The sequence below is a fragment of the Rhipicephalus microplus genome, unplaced genomic scaffold (genome assembly GCF_043290135.1).
Source record: "Rhipicephalus microplus isolate Deutch F79 unplaced genomic scaffold, USDA_Rmic scaffold_915, whole genome shotgun sequence".
Taxonomy (NCBI): Eukaryota; Metazoa; Arthropoda; class Arachnida; order Ixodida; family Ixodidae; genus Rhipicephalus; species Rhipicephalus microplus.
This window is the reverse complement of record NW_027465468.1, coordinates 852-7832: the sequence shown is the minus strand read 5'-3', so window position 1 is coordinate 7832 and position 6981 is coordinate 852. Positions and strand designations below refer to the sequence as shown.

The window sequence follows — 6981 nt, the reverse complement described above, 5'->3', positions numbered from 1 at the left end:
CAATATCGCCACGGAGACAGTCGTGCTCCACTTACACCACGGTCAGAACACTTCTCCAAAGATATCAGTGCCAAGAAAAAAAACGACGCACTGCTCATGGGAGGGCTCGAACCTCCAACCTTTTGGTTAACAGCCGATCGCGCTAGCCAATTCCGCCGAGGAGATAGTCGTCCTCTACTCTCACAACAGTCAGAACATTTCTCCAAAACTATCAGCGCAAAGAAAAAAGAGACACACCGCTCTCAAGAAGACTCGAACCTCCAACCTTTGGGTTAACAGCCGAACGCGCTAGCCAATTGCGTCACGAAGGTATTCGTGCTCCACTCTCACCACCATCAGAACATTTTTCCAAAGGTATCAGCGCAAAGAAAAAAAAATAGACACACCGCTCTCCGGAGGGCTCGAACCTCCAACCTTTTGCTTAACAGTTGATCGTGCTAGCCGATCCTGCCACGGAAACAGTCGTGCTCCACTCTTACTACCGTCAGAACATTTCTACAAAGCTATCAGCGCAAAGAAAAAAAAAGAGACACACCGCTCTCGGGAGGGCTCGAAACTCCAACCTTTTGGTTAACAGCCCCACGCGCTAGCCAATTGCGCAACGGAGACAGTCGTGCTCCACTCTCACCACGGTCAGAACACTTCTCCAAAGATATCAGCGCAAAGAAAAAAAAGAGACACACCGCTCTCTGGAGGGCTCGAACCTCCAACCTTTTGGTTAACAGTTGATCGCGCTGGCCAATTCTGCCATGGAAACAGTCGCGCACCACTCTCACCACCGTCAGAACATTTCTCCAAAGCTATCAGCGCAAAGCAAAAAAAAAGAGACACACCGCTCTCCGGAGGGCTTGAACCTCCAACCTTTTGCTTAACAGCCGACGCAATAGCAGATTGCGCCACGGAGACAGTCATGCTCCACTCTCACCACGGTCAGAACACTTCTCCAAAGATATCAGTGCAAAGAAAAAAAGCGACACGCTGCTCATGGGAGGGCTCGAACCTCCAACCTTTTGGTTAAGAGCTGATCGCGCTAGCCATTGCACCACGGACCCAACCGCGCTCCACTCTCACCACCGTAAGAACGTTTCTCCAAAGCTATCAGTGCAAAGAAAAAAAAGAGACACACTGCTCTCGGGAGGGCTCGAACCTACAACCTTTTGGTTAACAGTTGATCGCGCTAGCCGATTCTGCCACGGAAACAGTCGTGCTTCACTCTCACCACCATCAGAACATTTTTCCAAAGGTATCAGCGCAAAGAAAAAAAAAGAGACACACCGCTCTCGGGAGGACTCGAACCTCCAAACTTTTGGTTAACAGCCTACGCACTAGCGGATTGCGCCACAGAGACAGTCGTGCTCCACTCTCATCACCAGCAGAACATTTCTCCAAAGCTATCAGCGCAAAGAAAAAAAAAGAGACACACCGCTCTCGGGAGGGCTCGAACCTCCAATCTTTTGGTAAACAGCCGAACGCGCTAGCCAATTGCGTCACAAAGGTAGTCGTGCTCCACTCTCACCACGGTCAGAACACTTCTCCAAAGATATCAGTGCAAAGAAAAAAAGCGACACACCGATCATGGGAGGGCTCGAACCTCCAACCTTTTGGTTAACAGCCGATCGCGCTAGCCAATTGCGCCAAGGAGATAGTCGTGCTCTACTCTCACCACCATCAGAACATTTCTCCAAAGCTATCAGCGCAAAGAAAAAAGAGACACACCGCTCTCGGGAGGGCTCGAACCTCCAACCTTTTGGTTAACAGCCGAACGCGCTAGCCAATGGCGCCACGGAGACAGTCGTGCTCCACTCTCACCACGGTCAGAACACTTCTCCGAAGATATCAGTGCAAAGAAAAAAAGCGACACACTGCTCATGGGAGGGCTAGAACCTCCAACCTTTTGGTTAAGATTCGATCGCGCTAGCCATTGCACCACGGACCCAACCGCGCTCCACTCTCACCACCGTCAGAACGCTTCTCCAAAACTATCAGTGCAAAGAAAAAAAAGAGACACACTGCTCTCGGGAGGGCTCGAACCTACAACCTTTTGGTTAACAGCCGAAAGCGCTAGCCTATTACCTCACGAAGGTAATCGTGCTTCACCATCACCACATTCAGAACATTTTTCCAAAGGTATCAGCGCAAAGAAAAAAAGAGACACACCCCTCATGGGAGGTTTCGAGCCTCCAACCTTTTGGTTAACAGCCCAACGTGGTAGCCAATATCGCCACGGAGACAGTCGTGCTCCACTTACACCACGGTCAGAACACTTCTCCAAAGATATCAGTGCCAAGAAAAAAAAGCGACGCACTGCTCATGGGAGGGCTCGAACCTCCAACCTTTTGGTTAACAGCCGATCGCGCTAGCCAATTCCGCCGAGGAGATAGTCGTCCTCTACTCTCACAACAGTCAGAACATTTCTCCAAAACTATCAGCGCAAAGAAAAAAGAGACACACCGCTCTCAAGAAGACTCGAACCTCCAACCTTTGGGTTAACAGCCGAACGCGCTAGCCAATTGCGTCACGAAGGTATTCGTGCTCCACTCTCACCACCATGAGAACATTTTTCCAAAGGTATCAGCGCAAAGAAAAAAAAAGAGACACACCGCTCTCTGGAGGGCTCGAACCTCCAACCTTTTGCTTAACAGTTGATCGCGCTAGCCGATTCTGCCACGGAAACAGTCGTGCTCCACTCTCACCACCGTCAGAACATTTCTCCAAAGCTATCAGCGCAAAGAAAAAAAAGAGACACACCGCTCTCGGGAGGGCTCGAACCTCCAACCTTTTGGTTAACAGCCGAACGCGCTAGCCAATGGCGCCACGGAGACAGTCGTGCTCCACTCTCACCACGGTCAGAACACTTCTCCGAAGATATCAGTGCAAAGAAAAAAAGCGACACACTGCTCATGGGAGGGCTCGAACCTCCAACCTTTTGGTTAACAGCCGATCGCGCTAGCCAATTGCGCCAAGGAGATAGTCGTGCTCTACTCTCACCACCATCAGAACATTTCTCCAAAGCTATCAGCGCAAAGAAAAAAAAGAGACACACCGCTCTCGGGAGGGCTCGAACCTCCAACCTTTTGGTTAACAGCCGAACGCGCTAGCCAATGGCGCCACGGAGACAGTCGTGCTCCACTCTCACCACGGTCAGAACACTTCTCCGGAGATATCAGTGCAAAGAAAAAAAGCGACACACTGCTCATGGGAGGGCTCGAACCTCCAACCTTTTGGTTAAGATCCGATCGCGCTAGCCATTGCACCACGGACCCAACCGCGCTCCACTCTCACCACCGTCAGAACGCTTCTCCAAAACTATCAGTGCAAAGAAAAAAAAGAGACACGCTGCTCTCGGGAGGGCTCGAACCTACAACCTTTTGGTTAACAGCCGAAAGCGCTAGCCTATTACCTCACGAAGGTAATCGTGCTTCACTATCACCACATTCAGAACATTTTTCCAAAGGTATCAGCGCAAAGAAAAAAAGAGACACACCCCTCATGGGAGGTTTCGAGCCTCCAACCTTTTGGTTAACAGCCCAACGTGGTAGCCAATATCGCCACGGAGACAGTCGTGCTCCACTTACACCACGGTCAGAACACTTCTCCAAAGATATCAGTGCCAAGAAAAAAAACGACGCACTGCTCATGGGAGGGCTCGAACCTCCAACCTTTTGGTTAACAGCCGATCGCGCTAGCCAATTCCGCCGAGGAGATAGTCGTCCTCTACTCTCACAACAGTCAGAACATTTCTCCAAAACTATCAGCGCAAAGAAAAAAGAGACACACCGCTCTCAAGAAGACTCGAACCTCCAACCTTTGGGTTAACAGCCGAACGCGCTAGCCAATTGCGTCACGAAGGTATTCGTGCTCCACTCTCACCACCATCAGAACATTTTTCCAAAGGTATCAGCGCAAAGAAAAAAAAAATAGACACACCGCTCTCCGGAGGGCTCGAACCTCCAACCTTTTGCTTAACAGTTGATCGTGCTAGCCGATCCTGCCACGGAAACAGTCGTGCTCCACTCTTACTACCGTCAGAACATTTCTACAAAGCTATCAGCGCAAAGAAAAAAAAAGAGACACACCGCTCTCGGGAGGGCTCGAAACTCCAACCTTTTGGTTAACAGCCCCACGCGCTAGCCAATTGCGCAACGGAGACAGTCGTGCTCCACTCTCACCATGGTCAGAACACTTCTCCAAAGATATCAGTGCCAAGAAAAAAAACCGACACACTGCTCATGAGAGGGCTCGAACCTCCAACCTTTTGGTTAACAGCCGATTGCGCTAGCCAATTGCTCCAAGGAGATAGTCATGCTCTACTCTCACCACAGTCAGAACATTTCTCCAAATCTATCAGCGCAAAGAAAAAAGAGACACACCGCCCTCGGGAGGGCTCGAACCTCCAATCTTTTGGTGAACAGCCGAACGCGCTAGCCAATTGCGTCACGGAGGTAGTCGTGCTCCACTCCCACCACGGTCAGAACACTTCTCCAAAGATATCAGCGCAAAGAAAAAAAGAGACACACCGCTCTCGAGAGGGCTCGAACCTCCAACCTTTTGGTTAACAGTTGATCGCGCTAGCCTATTCTGCCACGGAAACAGTCGCGCACCACTCTCACCACCGTCAGAACATTTCTCCAAAGCTATCAGCGCAAAGCAAAAAAAGAGACACACCACTCTCCGGAGGGCTTGAACCTCCAACCTTTTGCTTAACAGCCGACGCAATAGCAGATTGCGCCACGGAGACAGTCGTGCTCCACTCTCACCACGGTCAGAACACTTCTCCAGAGATATCAGTGCAAAGAAAAAAGCGACACACCGCTCATGGGAGGGCTCGAACCTCCAACCTTTTAGTTAACAGCTGATCGCGCTAGCCAATTGCGCCAAGGAGATAGTCGAGCTCTACTCTCACCACCGTCAGAACATTTCTCCAAAGCTATCAGCGCAAAGAAAAAAAAAGAGACACACTGCTCTCGGGAGGACTCGAACCTCCAACCTTTTAGTTAACAGCCGAACGTGCTAGCCAATTGCGTTACGGAGGTAGTCGTGCTCCACTCTCACCACCATCAGAACATTTTTCCAAAGGTATCAGCGCAAAGAAAAAAAAAGAGACACACCGCTCTCCGGAGGGCTCGAACCTCCAACCTTTTGGTTAACAGTTGATCGCGCTAGCCGATTCTGCCACGGAAACAGTCGTGCTCCACTCTCACCACCGTCAGAACAATTCTCAAAAGATATCAGCGCAAAGAACAAAAAGAGACACACCGCTCTCGGGAGGGCTCGAACCTCCGGCCTTTTGGTTAACAGTTCATCGCGCTAGCCGATTTTGCCATGGAAACAGTCGTGCTCCACTCTCACCACCATCAGAACATTTCTCCAAAGCTATCAGCGCAAAGAAAAACAAGAGACACACCGCTCTCCGGAGGGCTTGAACCTCCACCGTTTTGCTTAACAGCCGATGCAATAGCAGATTGCGCCACGGAAACAGTCGTGCTCCACTCTCACCACCGTCAGAACATTTCTACAAAGCTATCAGCGCAAAGAAAAAAAGAGACACACCGCTCTCGGGAAAGCTCGAACCTCCAACCTTTTGGTTAACAGTTGATCGCGCTAGTCGATTCTGCCACGGAAACAGTCATGCTCCACTCTCACCACCATCAGAACATTTTTCCAAAGGTATCAGCGCAAAGAAAAAAAAAGAGACACACCGCTCTCTGGAGGGCTCGAACCTCCAACCTTTTGCTTAACAGTTGATCGCGCTAGCCGATTCTGCCACGGAAACAGTCGTGCTCCACTCTCACCACAGTCAGAACATTTCTCCAAAGCTATCAGCGCAAAGAAAAAAAGAGACACACCGCTCTCGGGAGGGCTCGAACCTCCAACCTTTTGGTTAACAGCCAAACGCGCTAGCCAATTGCGTCACGAAGGTAGTCGTGCTCCATTCTCACCTCCATCAGAACATTTTTCCAAAGGTATCAGCGCAAAGAAAAAAAGAGACTTGCTGCTCTCGGGAGTGCTCGAACCTCCAACCTTTTGGTTAACAGTTGACCGCGCAAGCCGATTCTGCCACGGAAACAGTCGTGCTCCACTCTCACCACCATCAGAACATTTTTCCAAAGGTATCAGCGTCACGAAAAAAAAGTGGCACACCGCCCTCGGGAGGGCTCGAACCTCCAACCTTTTGCTTAACAGTTGATCGCACCAGCCGATTCGGCCACGGAAACAGTCGTGCTCCACTCTCACCACCGTCAGAACATTTCTACAAAGCTATCAGCGCAAAGAAAAAAAGAGACACACCGCTCTCGGGAAAGCTCGAACCTCCAACCTTTTGGTTAACAGTTGATCGCGCTAGCCGATTCTGCCACGGAAACAGTCATGCTCCGCTCTCACCACCATCAGAACATTTTTCCAAAGGTATCAGCGCAAAGAAAAAAAAGAGACACACCGCTCTCTGGAGGGCTCGAACCTCCAACCTTTTGCTTAACAGTTGATCGCGCTAGCCGATTCTGCCACGGAAACAGTCGTGCTCCACTCTCACCACCGTCAGAACATTTCTCCAAAGCTATCAGCGCAAAGAAAAAAAAGAGACACACCGCTCTCGGGAGGGCTCGAACCTCCAACCTTTTGGTTAACAGCCAAACGCGCTAGCCAATTGCGTCACGAAGGTAGTCGTGCTCCATTCTCACCACCATCAGAACATTTTTCCAAAGGTATCAGCGCAAAGAAAAAAAGAGACACGCTGCTCTCAGGAGGGCTCGAACCTCCAACCTTTTGGTTAACAGTTGACCGCGCTAGCCGATTCTGCCACGGAAACAGTCGTGCTCCACTCTCACCACCATCACAACATTTTTCCAAAGGTATCAGCGCAACGAAAAAAAAAGTGGCACACCGCCTTCGGGAGGGCTCGAACCTCCAACCTTTTGCTTAACAGTTGATCGCGCCAGCCGATTCGGCCACGGAAACAGTCGTGCTCCACTCTCACCACCGTCA

General features: G+C 50.4%; 2 non-coding genes across 2 annotated transcripts; both read right to left on the bottom strand.

Annotated features, from left to right (window-relative positions):
• Positions 1 to 5846: 5846 nt before the first annotated feature.
• Positions 5847 to 5920, bottom strand: TRNAN-GUU (transfer RNA asparagine (anticodon GUU)). The gene has a single exon. It is a non-coding gene; the product is annotated as a tRNA-Asn (tRNA).
• Positions 5921 to 6584: 664 nt separating this feature from the next.
• On the bottom strand, positions 6585 to 6658 carry TRNAN-GUU (transfer RNA asparagine (anticodon GUU)). Its single transcript has one exon. It is a non-coding gene; the product is annotated as a tRNA-Asn (tRNA).
• Positions 6659 to 6981: the final 323 nt, after the last annotated feature.